General features: G+C 42.2%; 1 protein-coding gene across 1 annotated transcript in view; it reads right to left on the reverse strand.

Annotated features, from left to right (window-relative positions):
- LOC309523322 (uncharacterized protein) overlaps positions 1-16,627 on the reverse strand; it is a 281,040-nt gene that overhangs the window by 114,840 nt on the left and 149,573 nt on the right. The window lies entirely within an intron of this gene.

The following is a 16,627-nucleotide window of genomic DNA, read 5'->3' on the forward strand; positions in this document are numbered from 1 at the left end:
TAGTAAAGTTTGGGGAATCTCTGGTTGGGTGGAAGTCCCGGAAGCAAAGTCTTATTGCACTTTCCTCTACCGAGGCTGAGTTCAGTGCGTTGTCTGATTTGTGCAGGGAGTTGGACTTCTACCGGTGTTTGATCCAAGAGATTTGTGGGGATTGTTGCTTGCCCATCACTGTTTGGGAAGACAATCAAACCTGTCTTAAGTTGGCAGAGACTGGACAGTTTAAGTCCAGAACCAAGCATTTGGACATACGTTTCCAGAATGTGTGTCAGAGTGTCCAGGCAGGTTGGATACAGCTCAAGTACTGTTTGAGCAGGGAGTGTTACGATATGAAAGCAATGCAGCTGCAAACTTGTAGCTTGAAAACATCACATGATGGGAATGAAGGGACTGACTGTGGGAAAGAATGTGACAGTCAGTTCACAGGGCGATGCACCGGAATTTGCTCAGAGTGTAATTTGAGACCTTCTTGCGTATGTACAGGAAGTCTTTGCCACTTGCTGGAAGGAGTCTGAAGTGAACGGACATGTTTTCTGTAGTGCTGAAAAGTCAAAATAAAAGCATGTAAATAGACGTTTCTGTCTATCTCCTTTCCCTGCTAGGGAAGCAGGAGGGAGTGGGTGTGTACTTCCCACGCTGGGAAGTATTGCCTATTGAGACATAGCCTGGATCCTGCGGGGATTGCAGCTAGGGAGGTCACCGGAGACCAAGCCAGGAGCCTGGGAGAGTTGCCAGCTTCTCCCGAAGGAGGCTTGTTTTCCAACAGGGAGAACCTAGCTGATGGGTTTACTAAACCCTTGAGCTTCCAGCGTCATGGGGAGTTCTGTGAAGGGTTGTTTGGGATAAGTGGTTGTACTTAGTTTCCCTCAGGATGTGAGACGAGAGGGGGTGTGAGGCGAATCAGAACTTACAGGGTTAAACAGTTCTGTGTGATGTCTGACAATCTGAGGTGTGGTTTTGTTCCCATCCGGGAATTTTCCTTTGTGTGACTTACTTTCGTTTCGGCTGTCGAGCTGAGAAGATGTCCGCTTGATCTCCAGGTTGATTTATGATGTCTTTCTACTCATTAAAGACTGTTTAGATTAGCAAGAAGTCTGCATACAGTCTTTGATTTATCACCCACACAAGGCACCTTTCTGCTGCTGCGATAATCTGCTGAGAGCCAGGAAGAAAGCTTGAGGCTCAGGTTGGCATAGGGAAGCGTGCCGAGCTCCATTCCATTCCATTCCTTCCATTCCACTCTGAACATGATGTATTTCCATCTAAGCACATTTCCAGCATTAGCGAATACATGTGTCAGCAGGTGTTTCCCCAAAATGTTCCCCGATACTTGATTACATCTGCGTCCCCGGTCATGCTCCAGACAAGCATTATGTCTAGTAACCAAATCTGTGAGAGGACAAACGGTCAGGGGAAAAACCCTGTTTGCTAGCCAAGAGGCCACAAGTTCATGGAGTGTGGGTGCAAGGCTCCTTGGCACGCTGTGGCATGCCGGGTGTGAGGTGTGCCTCAGCACAGGTGGAGCGTCACTCCCACATCTCCCCTTTCCCCAAATATTAAGAGACGGGCGTATTCTGAGTCTGAATCGGTAAGGGCCAAAATGTGAGGCCCAGAGCGTGGTTTACAAAGCTGGAGCAGAGAGGGTCATGACATGGGGGGCAAGGCAAACCTTGTAAAGTTGAAAAATGAGGAAACACGTTATATGAAGCAACATACAGCTCCACAGTTCGTCAAAGCCTTCATTGGCAAAAGTAGGCATAACATGACAAGAAACAGCATGGAGTTGGCAGTAAGTTGGGCAAATATATGGCAGCAAATAATGAGCCTAATGTCTCTAGTTGTTCAGGCTTGAGAATGCTGATGTTGTCCGGCGGCAACAAGGGCTTTGGTGTCACCCCAAGTAACTAGATGTGGTTCTTTCCTGGTCTGCACTTGGTGGCACTATGTCTCCCTCGGGTGGTGCTTTACTGGCATCTCCTGTAGGGTTAGCTGGAAGTTCGGAATCGGATCGGTTAGGTCCTGATGCCAGGCCATGCTGGACAGCTGATTGGACTGCTGACCGCACACATCGAACTGGAACTCATAACAGACCTGTAAGGATAAAAAATAACAGCATATCCCTGCCCCCAGGTGATCAGGGGCGCAGGACCATGCCACTGTAAATCTGCTGCAGGTCTGGCAGCTGTTGGTAAAAAAGGTTGTTAGCTCGAGGTCCTTGGATTTGTGGAGATGCCTGTCTGCTGGTGCAAGCCTGTCTGAATCAGAAGTAAGATGGTTAATTGAAAACAACAAAGTGTTTAATTTACACTGAAATTACCTAGGGTCCTGCACTTCTTCCCATTTCCTAACTGTTTTCCCAAAAGCATCTTCCAGGGAGCGACTGGCAGGTTTCACAAGTGCTTGAGTTGTTGAATTCATCATTACTGCGGTTTCAGATCGCTGGCGGTAGCCCAGATAAAACCAGAGAAGGTATCTATGGTGACGTGAACCGCAGAATTAGGGCTTAACATGTGTTACAGACATCACATCCATTTGCCACAACCGCATGAGGAAATGACTGAGGCATTTTGGAACAGTGAGGACAGGCGCGAACTAAAGCCTGTTCCTGTGCAAAGAGCCAGTTTGAACTGTTTTGCTAGAACCTTTGCAGATTGATGAAAAAATTGTAACTTCCACTGGGTCTAAGAATGAGGAAGTTACAGTTAGCTCTGGCAAGGCAGCATCTGCTCGGACATTTCCTGCTGCTAAGAGCCCAGGCAGATTTGACGTGCAAAGGAAAGGAACACTAGAGAAATTAGCTACTGCAGAGAGAGAAACAAAGTCAACAAATTCTTGTTGATTTGATGGGTTATCAAAGCCATAGGCAATTGTTCAATAAGCTGATATACAAAAATGGCTATCTGCTATCAGAGCAGAACAGCTGGAAAAAGCTAGAAAGAGCTGAGAGCTGAGGAAGGATGTACTTTACACACCAGCCTGGATTCTCAGAAAGCTTGTAGCTCGTGTTGGATTGTCATCAGTTAAAAAAAGTTATGGCATGAGGGATTGGCATTGGCTTGCATAACTGGGCGAACCAGGAAAGGAACACACTGAGTCACAACTGTCCAAAGATTTCTGGGTGAGTTCTGCATTAAGGTTATTAAAATCAGAATTAGTGAACTGCAGGGCATGAGACCATCCCTTTAGGGAGGCATTGAAATCAGCTAAACATGTGCTATGTTTTTCCAGTTATGGAAATGATGTCTGAGGGTTTTAACAACTCAAAAAAGCTGTAATGGTGCTGTGGGTAACTTATAATGGTTGAAGAAATTCTACTTGGGGAAAACAGAGGCAGATTCCAGGGGCTAGTCGGGACCTCTACATGCTGATTGGCAAGTTGTTCAGCCACCAGGGCATATAAAGCTTTTAATTTTTATCCTGGATTGGCCATTGGTCCATCCAAATAGGCTCTTGCGTCAGCCACTTTAATGGCAATGCTGAGACAAAATCAGACATTGATTTCAAGGGTTGTATTTAGTTTCTGTAAAACACAACTAAGGGAGAGGCAGAATGGGGTGTGGAAACCCCCCTTCTCGGTGAGTGTCTGCAGCTGCAAGCACAGGAAAAGAAGTAGCTATGCAACAGACTCCCTTTAACAGAGTCTGTGGCCATGCTTGCATTCTGAATGCCTATGTAGACAGAATCAGTTGTCCACAAGAAAATAAAAAATAATTAAATCCAGACCCACACTGTCTTTGGAGGCAGGTTTTTTAAGGATGGTACTGGCTGTTCCCTGCTACTGGTTGTGGGGAAAAAAAACTTTTCTGGTTCTGGGTCAAAGGGTGACCCGACTAGGCGTCTCCCAAGCTCCCATACTGATTTGCCCGATGGAAGCCTTTATTGCAACATGGGCATTTTCTCGAGGGTTTAGAGTTGTTATTCCTGGAGGAACAACATTCCCTTTGTAAATGACCTAATTTGCCACACCAGAAGCAAGCTTTCTTGGTCTTATCTGGTGGGCAGAGGGCTGCAGCAAGGACCAAAGCTTTATAAGTTTGTGATCCTACCGATTGGCATGTGCGAATCATCCCAGACAGGCTCAAGATGTTGGAAGCTTGGGCAGCCAACAGGAATTTTTTACAGTTGTCATTGGCATGCTCAACAGCCAGTTTCAGTAAGATTTCATTGGCCGTGTTAGGGTTATCAATCTGCCCGCTTACTGCTTCTTGCAAGCTGTTAGTGAAATCAAGAAAAGGCTCAGAGGCTCCTTGCCTAATGCTGGCAAAGTTTTTGGCAGGTTTCCCAGTTTCAGGAACCTTTTTAAAGCTATGCAAGGCACATGCAGAAATCAAAAGAAAATAGGCTTGAGGCAGTTGAGTCTGCATATTTACTGCAGCAAACTGACCTTCACCTACTAAATGATAAAAAATGACTCCCTGGGCTGCATGAAGGGTGGCTTGGTGCTTGGCAGCTTCGCGAAATTCACTCTGCCATATCACAAATTGACCAGGATTTAGAATCATTTTCACGAGGGCTTTCCAATCATATGGAATTAATGCAAAGCCTGATGACAGGCCTTCCAAAAGTCCTTTGACATAAGTACTGGTTAGACCAAAATCATTGATGGATTTCCTGAGTTCCCTAATTACAGAATAGGGAAGGCTGTCCCAAAGGGCTACCTGGCCACCTTGATTATCCGGTGTCCAAGTAACAGGACAAACTTCAATAAGTTCAGCAACCTGTTAGCAGAATGCTCTGCAGTGCAAATAAGTGCATTTCTTCCATTTAAAGTTACCATAAGGTGACCCTCAACTCCATTAAGCGCTTATTGCTATAGAAGTCAGTTTAATTAAATTCCCCTCTCTTTTTTTTAAGGGAAATGTTTAAAACATACATTGGAATGATGTGGTGTAGAGCATAAAGTTTTTTATAGTAGTAGTCAACTCCATTTAAAATTTCTACAGGTGTAATAAAAATGCTAATATATGTTAATGTTTAGTCTGTGGTTGTGCTGTGGGTTAAACCACAGAGCCTAGGACTTGCCGATCAGAAGGTCAGCGGTTTGAATCCCCGTGACGGGGTGAGCTCCCGTTGCTTGGTCCCTGCTCCTGCCAACCTAGCAGTTTGAAAGCACGTCAAAGTGCAAGTAGATAAATAGGTACCACTCCAGCGGGAAGGTAAACGGCGTTTCCGTGCGCTGCTCTGGTTCTCCAGAAGCGGCTTAGTCATGCTGGCCACATGACCTGGAAGCTGTACACCAGCTCCCTCAGCCAATAAAGCGAGATGAGCGCCGCAACCCCAGAGTCGGTCACGACTGGACCTAATGGTCAGGGGTCCCTTTACCTTTAATGTTTTGTCTTCTTAATTTCCCCAGGGCTTTTATTGCAGATTTAAATCTGCCAGGATTCTCAATGGATTGCATTGCTTTCTGCAAAGGTACATCTCCTGAGCGAATACCGATTAAGAACAAAGTGAATAAACTTCTCACTGCCCCCACCTCAAGTCGCCCTCTTATTGTTGCACACCTGTAATAATTATACACATTTTGTCATAAAGAGTGGGAGCAAGAGGAATCATGCTCTCCCCCCCTTCCTACCTTGGGTTGGGGGACTTATGGGACAAGTAAGAACATTCATGCTAACGCTGTTTTAAAAACACCAGAAAAAGGAACACTTTGCCTGGACTAGTGGCCCAAATCACTTAAACAGGCCAGCTGGCAAGGGCAGCAGCCTCCTGGCTGTTCCTTTCTTATATATAAATGTTTTTATTAGGAATTCCAACCTAACAATTTTAACAAAAATACATCATCCACATTGTTCCCCCCTCCCCCTAAGAAAGAAAAAAGACACACACACCCGAGATTTCCCTCAGCTCCTCTCTCTGGTTTCTCGACACATAATTTTATCTGCATGTTATAAAATTGTAAAAATCCTCAATTTATCTATCTATATATTACCAATAAAGAATTTGTGAATGTTTATTCAAAACCTCCCAAGAAGTCCAGTTCATTTTGTTGTTTCTTCAAATACTTCGTAAAAGGTTCCCATTCATCTTTTAAAGTCACAGTTATCCTTGTCACATAGTTTGTGTGTCAATTTTGTCAATTCCGCATAGTCCATCAGTTTTTCTTGCCGTAGTTCTTTAGTCGGGATTTCCTCATTCTTCCACCCTTGTGTTAAATGGAACATTTTCTTCAACACATTATATATCAATTCCCTTTAAAAAAAAAAAATAATGTTACAATCCCACCACATATGATAAAAAGTCCCTTCTTTTTCCTGACATTTCCAACACAGTTTTGAACTGGTTTTATACATTTTCCCTAATTGTACTGGTGTTATATACCATCTATACATCATTTTCATGTAGCTTTCTTTCAGTAAGAACAATCTGTGAATTTCAGATCAGTTTTCCATAACCTTTCCCAAACTTCCAACATAATGTTATGACCTATATCTTGTGCCCATTTGATCACAACTGCTTTGTCCTTTGAATTTCTAGACCGAGATAATTTCTTACTGGTCCCAAATCTATCTTTAAATTCCTTTCTTAGTTGTTCTGCATCTTGCTCAAAAAACTCTGCATGTCTTGATATCACAACTCTGCCACGCCCTAGTGCAAAACGATACCCCTTTGACCAACTTTGATAACCAACAAACCTAAGTTTCTTTGCCTTGGGATCTCCTTTCCTTCTCTGTCCTTTTGGGATGTGAACCCAAGCCCAACAACCAAAAGTTTTAACATGGTCCAAAAAAGGTTTTTTTTCCATAAAGCAAAAAAAAATGAGGGGTATTGTTTATGGTAGAATGAAACAATCTGTTCTGTATGTAATTAGCACAGAGAATTGCTTCCCCCCAAAACTTCCTGGATAAGCCAGAATCACATAGCATAGAATCTAGCATTGTTTGTAAAGACCTTATCTTGCATTCTGCAACTGAATTTTCTTCAGGCGAAAAAGGACACAATTTACGGTTACTAATACCACACTTTTTCAACCATATCTGGAGGGCTTCAGACATGAACTCGCCTCCACGGTCACTATGCAGTTGGGTAACTTTGTAGGGAAACTGCCTTTCTATATAGTTGACCCAATTTTTTATCAGTTGACCGGTTTCACTTTTGTGTTTTAACAAGTATACCCAAGTATACCGGCTATAATCATCCACAAGAACCAGGAAAAACTTTGCTCCTCCTTCAGATTCTGCAAATGGCCTACAAAGGTCTGAGTGTACTAAAGCAAATGGCTTTTTGCTAATTCTATTACTTTCAGGATGAGATCCCCGCTTACTTTTAGACTCCTTGCAGGTATTGCAGTCCAGAAAAACTGAACATTATTTCATTTTAATTCCCTTACTTAATTCTGGCATTTTTGCCATACTGCGGAAATTGGCATGCCCCAAACGACAATGCCACAGATGCTGGCACTCATCATGCAAGGCTCTATTACAGGCTTTAACACTTGCCCCAGAATCACTTACTAGCTGGTCTTTTAAAACAAATAAACCATTTTTTAGTGACGCTGTAACCACTTTTCCAGCTTTCTCTATTTTACAGCCTGAGTCAGAGAAGGTTACCTTAAACCCCTGCTTAACAAGACTTGCAACTGAAAGCAAATTATTTTCTAAACTTGGTACACATAAAACATTGGTAAATTTGGTGCTTAAACAGTTAATATTCACACTGCCTTTTCCAGCTGACTCATGCACTGTTCTATCAGCTAGTACTACATTTACAGATTTACAAGGCTGTTTTTCTACAAGGGCTTGTGCAGACTTAACGAAAATGTTTGTCGCTGCTGAGTCTAAAATCCAGTCTTGTCCAACGTCGTGAATGGCGCCTCAAACTGCTGCAGAAACATACTGGACTCGACTCTTCCTGTCTCCTCGCTTCCCAGCAAACGCAGGCCGCCCTTTTCTTGTGTTTTCTCCCACAGACACAGTGCACTGTCGTACTAAATGCTTGGTTGACCCACAATGATAGTATCTTCTGACTCTGAAAGCTGCTTCTTCTGTGTGGTCAACAACCTCTTTATGTTGCCTCTCCTCATCAGTTGCATATCTTTTACTGGACCGCCTCCCATTTCCAGAGTTACGGTGAGGGGTTGTCGCCTTCCTCTCATGGCGTCTTTCCTCCTCATCAAGCAAACGCCCAGTTAAGAAATGCACCGTTAATTGGCTTTCTGGAATTGCCTCCAGTGTCATCACTAAATTATCCCATGACTCAGGAAGTGAAGACAGCACAATATAAACCTTTCTCTGCTCAGAAAAATGTCCCCCAAGTTCATTTAACTGTGAAAATAAATTACTCTTTCTTTGAAGGTTTTTGAAACACATTCACCCTCACTTAGTCTGGCTCGGTACAGAGCTCTAATTAGAGTAATTTTGCTGCCAGCAGTGTCTCTAATGTGTATCACTCTCAGTGCTTTCCAAATCTCACTTGCTGTTTCAAGGTCTCGCACATGAGATAACTGAAACTTCTCTAAACTCAAAATTAGATTGGCATAGGCTTTGTCCTATGTCAACTATGCTGGCTTCTGCCTGGCTTTTTTACAAATAAGTCTTGACCTTATGATTGCTAATGGGGCGCTCCCCGGGGACAGAGAAGGCGAGTACACATTCATAAATACAAATGGAGCCAGCACAGTAGACTACTGTCTCACTAACAGGGAGGCCTTCGAATCAATTAAAAAATTCACCATAGATAATAGGACTGAAAGCGACCATCATCTCCACTACTGGCCAAAACTCAATTCAGCGCTCTTACATAGAACATGAGGATATAGATAAAGCAAATGATCCAGCATTGCATAGGAAAAAAATGGACACCTGAGATAGCAATTGCAGTTGAGAATATATTGAATTCACAAACTGCAATTAAGTTAAGATCAATTATAATAAACAATTTATCAATAGATTCCTCCCTGACGGCGTATGAAAATCTCATTGAGTCCTTGCAGGATGTGGTCTCTGTCAAAATAAACTCAGCCGGCAAGGCACACACTTTTAAAGGGCGTGGTTGGTTTGACCAAGAGTGCCGCACAAAGAAGGAAGCCTTAAGGAATGCTTATTTGGCCTATAGAAATGCTGGACTAAATTACTTACCTCCATCTTATTTCCAAACCAAAAAAAGAGTATAAAGCCCTTTTGGCCTCAAAAAAAAAAGGCAGTCCGAACAAAATTCCTGGTCCCTGCTATTGAATGCCTCACTAAACAATGAAACTAAACTCTTTTGGCAACTGGTCTCCAACTCTATGAAAAATAGTTCTTCAGCCCCCAGCTGTGCCATTCCAGCTCAGGTTTGGAAGAACCACTTCAGAAATATATTTATGGAAAATCCAAACCTCCCTTCCAGCTTCCAGGATGATGACAGGGCAGAATTGTCACTGCTCCCTAATTGGAGGCCGGTTACTGTGGAGGAAGTCCATACATTAATTGGGAATCTGAAGAGCGGAAAGGCTGCGGGGAAAGACTTTATCCCAGCAGAGTTGATTACATCAAACCAGCACTGGTGGGCTCCGCTTCTGGCAGCACTTTTTACGGTAGTAAATAACTCGGGTAAGGTACCATATAGCTGGAAACATGCTATAGTAGTCCCAATCTTTAAGAGAGGCCACCCAAATGTACCCTCCAATTATAGGCCAATTAGCCTGCTCTCAATAATTGGGAAGCTGTATGCCCAATTCCTCAGTAGCAAACTGACAACTTTTCTAAATGAACATAATATACTATCTGAAGCCCAGGCAGGCAGCCTTTCGTGAGAACCATTCAACATCAGACCACTGTCTAATGCTGTCCTTCCTAGCTGAGAAGCATACCAGGCCTCTACAGGGTAAACTCTTTGTGGCCTTCATGGATCTGAAATCAGCGTTTGACTCCATCCCCAGATCCCAGCTATGGTCCAAATTGAGTCTGATTTTGCAGGACAAACGACTTCTCTTTCTTATAAAAGCCCTGTACAATGGAACCAAACTGCAGGTCCGATGTGGTTGACAGGGACAGCTATCGAACAGCATCGAGATGACTACGGGGGTGAGACAGGGATTCATTTTGGCCCCCACATTGTTTTGTCTATTCTTAAACAATCTAGAAGAGAACTTAATGGACCCAGATGGACACATTCCAAAAATAGGAATGAGAAGGACCCCCTTGTTGTTATATGCTGATGACGCGGCCATCATCTCATGTTCCAGACTGGGCTTGAATTATCTGCTGAGGAAATTTTCAGATTACTGTTCTGGAAATGGTTTATCCATTAATTATGAAAAATCTAAAATTTTAGTTTTCGAAAGAAGCTTCTCCCGGTCTAAATGGGTGCTGGATGGCCATAACATTGAACAGATCAAATACTTCAGTTATCTAGGGCTCACATTCCATCATACAGGATCTTGGAAGCACCACTGGCAAACCTCCCTTCAAAAGGCAGAGATCACAAAGCTAGCCATACTCAAATTCTTTTTCACAAAGGGCGGCAAATATGTTCCAGTAGCCTTAAGGGTTTTCAATGCAAAAGCCGTTTCCCAACTCCTGTACGCTGCAAATGTCTGTCATAATGGGGACCTGCCAAAGCTAGATGGCTTTCAGGCAAAATTTATACGATCTCTGCTGCAGGTACCCAACTGTGTCCCCAACTCCATACTTCTGTTAGAAGCTGGTGAATGCCCAATTTCAACTAAAGTGTGGTGGGCTGCCCTAAAACATTGGCTCAGGATTTCAGTGTTTGATCTAGGGAAGGGTTTGTACCAACACCTGACCAATGAGGAATTTGTCAGCAAATGGCAGAAAACCATGGCTAAAAAAGCCACCTCTATTGGTCTGTCACCCCCCCCCCCACTATTACCTGAGTTATGAAGGCGCCCAAAAGATGTTAAAGCAAAGATTATAGGATAATGCACACAGTGACTTGTGATCTCGATCACACGCAGTCTGTAGTCCGCTGGCAGTAGGAGTACAATATGGGTATGTCTTTAAGTTAACATCTTACATTAAAAACCTGACAGTACCAAACTATTGAAGGCTTTTCACCAAACCCATACTAAATGTCTTTCCTTCTGCAGTGTTGGATGGCAGGTTGAGAGGAGTTCCCTACCAGGACAGACTTTGCTCATGTGCTCAAGACATTGATTCCATAAAACATATTTTGTTGCATTGTGCAAAATATGAGCAAGCCAGGGCTGAACTGATACTACCCTTGCTGGTACCTTTCCCAGGAAAATCAGAGACTCACTATGTCAGGTTCCTAGTGGAAGACTGGACAAATGCTAGAACATTAGCAGTGGCCAAGTTTTTATCGGTGGTTGCAAGAACAAATAATCCCTATTTTCTGAACAAAATGCTTGTTTAACCTGGAGGTAGGCTGTATGAATTGTGTATTGCTTTGTAATGATTTGTTGGGTCTCTGGACCGTAATAAAGATTGATGATGATGATGATGATGATATGCTTTGTCCTCTAGCCTTTGGTCTGCTTCATCTACTTCTTCATCCTTCTCTTTTACAGGAGGGTTAACAATAACAGTCCAACATTGTTCTTTCTTTAAAAATGCCTGCATCTGTAAACTCCATGACATATAATTGGATTCTTCCAGTTTCTCTACTGGAAAATATGAAGGTTCCCCCCTTGAGTTCCAGCTCCAAGTCCAGCCATGGCTCCACCCAGCTTTCAGCTTTCCACTCAGTCTTTACTCACACGTGGCTTGAAGAATTGTTCGGCTCCTGATCTCAAACAGACGCTCTCTGCCGATGCCTTCACATAGGCAGCTGCTTGAGAAACGCTGAGTTGCTTCCAGTCTCTGGTTTCTTTTCACACTCTGTCTCTGCCCACTCAGGACTGGGCCCATAACCTGTTAGAGGGGTTTTTTCCTTTGGTGGCAGATGACAGAAGCTACGACACCACGAGACCGGTGTAAAATCAAATCAAATAAAGGTTTTATTACAAAACAACAAACAGCAAAGCTTGTGGGTGTTTTTCCTGCAGGCAAAGTCAAACTGCACCTTTTCCTCCTTTTATAGTCATGACCAGCTGTACCCAATCTGCTCAAAGCTCACAGAAACTGTTCTTAAAGGTACAAACATCTTTACTGTTTCTTTGCAGAATGAATCCCAACGTGCCAACCAAAACTATTATCATGTCCTTCCAATTCTAATGCTTCCTGTTTCTCCAACTTCATCCAATCCCTGATCCATACCAGACAAGCAGCTTCATAATATAATTTAAGGTCTGGGAGGGCAAACCCGCCTCTATCTTGTACATCTGTAAGTATTTTGTATTTTATCATTGGCTTTTGCCCTCCCCCCCCCGATGAATTTAGAAATCTCTTTATGCCTTTTTAAAAAACATCCATCCTTCAGGATTACTGGAATTGACTGGTACAGGAATAGCGTTTTTGGCAGCACATTCATTTTAATCGCTGCTATTTTCCCTAACAGTGAGAGATTCATTCTACTCCATATTTCTAGATTCCTTTTAACCTCAAGCCAAATTTTTTCATAGTTATTTTTATATAAATTTATATTTCTTGATGTTAGCCATATCCCTAGATATTTTACCTTTTTATGGACTTCTATCTCAATATTTTGCTCTAAATCTCCCCCCCTTCCTTCAAATTTTTAACTAATAGTTTAGTTTTATTCCTGTTTAACTTAAATCCTGCCACTTCCCCAAATTTCTGGATCTTTTCTATTACTTTGGGGAGTGAGGTTTTTGGGTCTTCCACCGTTATCACTAAATCATCAGCATTTGCCTTTAATTTAAGTTCACGTTTCCCTGTTTTAACACCTATAATCTCTTTGTCTGCTCTTATATTTTTGGCAAGCACTTCCAGTACCCGGATGAACAACAATGGTGATAATGGACACCCTTGTCTAGTTCCTTTTTGTATCTTACAGTTGTCCGTTATTACCAGATTTATAATTAATTTCGCTTTTTGCTCTGAATAGATTGCTGATATTCCTTTTAAAAATTTAGGCACACATTTAATTTCCTCTAATAGCTTTGTCATAAATTTCCAAGAAACATTGTCAAAGGCTTTTTCAGCATCTATAAACATCATTGCCGCTTTCTTTTCACTTTTAGCCTCCAAGTATTCTATTATATTCAAAATATTACTTATATTCTCCTTCATTTGTCTCCCTGGTAAAAACCCGGCTTGATCTTGATGTATATACTCATTCAGTATATTTTTTAATCTGTTAGAAATTGTTTGCAAACATACTAGCTAATCATTGTTTAAAAGAGAAACAGAGACTTCCGGAGGCGGCGCGAAACAGCAATGGCGGTCCTCTTCGGTCTCTGAAGAGGGGCTCCGCAGAAAAGGATCGTTCGCAACGGCGCAGTGACGATCCACTAAGAAAAACCACGGGCAGAGTGAGCCCGTGGCCGTGGGACTCGGCGGGCACCTGGAGCGACCCCCAAAACGAAGAAGGGACCCCGTAAGGGGCTCCGGAAGCGCGGAGGGGAAGCGGTGCTGAGAGTTCATCGCTCTTTCTGTGGGAGCGAAGCCGCGCGGCTGCTGCTGATGAGCGCTGACCTTTCTTCCTTAAACATTGGATTCTAAATCATCTACTCGTGAGTAAGAATTACTCTATTCTGGATTACAAATTTTTGAATTTGGCTGAAAGCGGGAGACGAAAAAAAGGAAGTCCGTCTTCCGGCAATGCTTAAAGATCAAAGGCAAAGAAACTGACAAGCTGGAAGCAGTTGAAAGGGGATTATAAACTTGGAAGTATCGTGCGTTGGTAGAATTGGCAACTGAAAGGAAAGGCAAGTTTTCTTCTTTTTTATTATTGTGCTGATTTAAGTTGGGAATCCTCCTTCTTTGGTGGACTTTAAAAACTTTAAGAACCCAATCTCGGGCTGACAGAAGAGAAAAGAGCTGTCTTTGCGGATACAATATATAAAACTGAAATAGCTACATTAGGCACTACTGGAAGATACAACTAAGGAACAGTAGCTTGCACCTTTTGTATGAGACTTTGTGGCAACTTGGGAAGGGTTCTGCAAGCGGGAAAAGTTTTAAGGACTATTGTTAATCTATTTAGTTGCAGGGATTTTAATGGCGGCTAAACTTTTCTCCTTTCCTTCTGAACTGCAACAATACTCCCTCTAGTGGAACTTGGGATTTACAGGCTCCTGGGAACCAACTTTGTTTTGACTCTCTGCTGTTTTGTTATTACATTGAGGAACTGTCTTTCCCATGGGACAATTGACAATTTGACCTTGATTCATAGCCAGGTGTGGAATGAGTGGCCCTCCGAAAACAAGATCTGCAAAAGCGAAAGCTGGGAAAGGCCAACTTGTTCAAACAACTCTGACTTCTCAGTCACGCAGATCATCAGTCCCAGCTGTACTAAAGGAAGCTGAACAGCCAACAACAGAGGATATGGCTGCAGGGGGAGCTGATACTCTTCTAAATGAAATGCTACAACAATTTGCAATTTTAAATAAGAAAGTAGACGATCAAACAGCAAAAATTGACTTAGCCACATCCTCTATTACCAAACTATCTGAACAAGTGGCACAACACTCACAAGCAATTGGGAATTTAAAAGACGCCACTTCAGAGAATCGGAAATTGGCTGAGGCTGCAAATTTAAAAGCAGACCAGGCAAATCAGAAAGTGGACGAACTAAAAGGGGAGGTAGGGCCACTACATAAGCACATCAGCGACCAGCAGGCCTACCTGGCTATGGTGGAATTGAGAAATCGGGAAAATAATTTAAGATTACGATCTATCCCAGAGATTGAGAAAGAAGATTTAACTGGATACTTGACAGCAGAATTTTCTAAATTCTGGGGTATAAAAGAAGACAAAGATTTTAAAATAACAACTGCGTTTAGATTGGGAAGAGCAGCAAGGAAGGACAGGCCTAGAGACTGTTTGATTATTTTGAGGACTAAACAGGAGAGAGACAAAATACTTGACCTTCACTTTAACAAATCACTTGAGATTCAGGACAGAAAAGCGGAAATCTATACCAAAGGATATACCAAAACAACTTTTGGATCTCAGATCTAAATATACTGACCTAGCAAGACTCTTGAGAAGTAACGGGATACCTTACAGGTGGGAGTTTCCACAAGGCTTATCATTCAACTACAAAGGAAAGAAGGTTAGAATTAAAACAGAAGAGGACAACCAGAAGTTCCTGCACGGCCACGGAGAGGACTTGCAGAAGGGAATAGCAGTTCCTTGGCCTCAGCCACAGCTTGGATTAGAACCAACACCTTCTACCCCGGATCCGGACAAAAAAGAGGACACCCCATAAAGAGCTACAACAGATTGTTACAGGATGTCTCTGCAGCTGTATAGTTGGAATATTAATGGAGCAAATTCCCTGGAAAAACGAAAAAAGATCTTCCATATTTTGAAAAAAGAACATTTGGATATAATTTGTTTACAAGAAACACATGTGACTAGGCTCCACAGGAAAGTGTTAATTAACCAAAGACTAGGCCAAGAATTTATCTCATCAGATAGAGTTAAAAAGAGAGGCGTGGTGATCTATGCAAAGGAGAACCTGTCACCGAAATTTTTGTTTAAAGATGAACAAGGAAGAATCCTGGCAATTGAAATACAAACCCAAGGAGAAAAAGTTTTGATATTAGGAATTTATGCACCAAATGAGGGGAAATCGGAATTTTACAAGAAGCTACATGAGACATTACTGGACTATCTGGACTACTCCAACATCATCATGATGGGAGATATGAATGGGGTGGTATCTACTTACATGGATAAGTCACAGAATCAAAATTTAACCAAGGATGGCAGACTACCAAAAACCTTCTTTGAACTAACTGATAATATGGACTTGATTGATATATGGAGGACAAGAAACCCCTTAGGTAAAGAAGGAACTTTTTTCTCTGAGGCCCACCTGTCATGGACAAGAATCGACCAAATCTGGACAACTAGAGGGCTGGCACCTAAGACTATAAGAGTGGAAATCTGCCCTAAGACTTGCTCCGACCATAACGCTTTGAAAATGGAAGTAAGATTTACTCCAGCCGGTTCCTTTAGATGGAAAATGAATGACAACCTGTTAAGAGACCAAGAGACTGTAAAGAAGGCCCCAAAAGCTTTAAAGGACTATTTTGAAATCAATTTGAACACTTCGGTGGAAAAAAGAACAATCTGGGACGCAAGTAAAGCTGTAATGAGAGGGTTTCTGATACAACAGAACACGATCAAGAAAAAACTCTGGAATGGAAAAAAGGACAAGATATTAGAGAAGATAAGAGATGGAGAGAAAAAGTTGAGATCTAATCCAAAATCAAAAGAGATTTTGAGAGAAATTAAATTCCACCAGTCACAATATATGAAATTGATAAGCCAAGAAGTGGAATGGAAGATTAAACAAATGAAGCAAAGATCTTTTGAATCTGCAAACAAATGTGGAAAACTGCTAGCATGGCAGTTGAAAAAAAGACAAAAATTGAATTATGTTACTAACCTAGAGGTTGAAGGGAAAAATATTCAGAAACCGGGTGAAATTAGAAAGTGTTTCCAGAAATATTTCAAAAAATTGTATACCCAAGGGCCTGAGGAAATGTCTGAGATGGATCAGTTTTTAAAAGACAATGGCCTACCAGAACTGTCTCAGGAAAAGAGATCAATCCTCAATTATAAAATAACACAACAGGAGATCGAGGATG

The sequence above is a fragment of the Podarcis vaucheri genome (assembly GCF_965113315.1).
Source record: "Podarcis vaucheri genome assembly, chromosome: W".
NCBI classification, from domain to species: Eukaryota; Metazoa; Chordata; class Lepidosauria; order Squamata; family Lacertidae; genus Podarcis; species Podarcis vaucheri.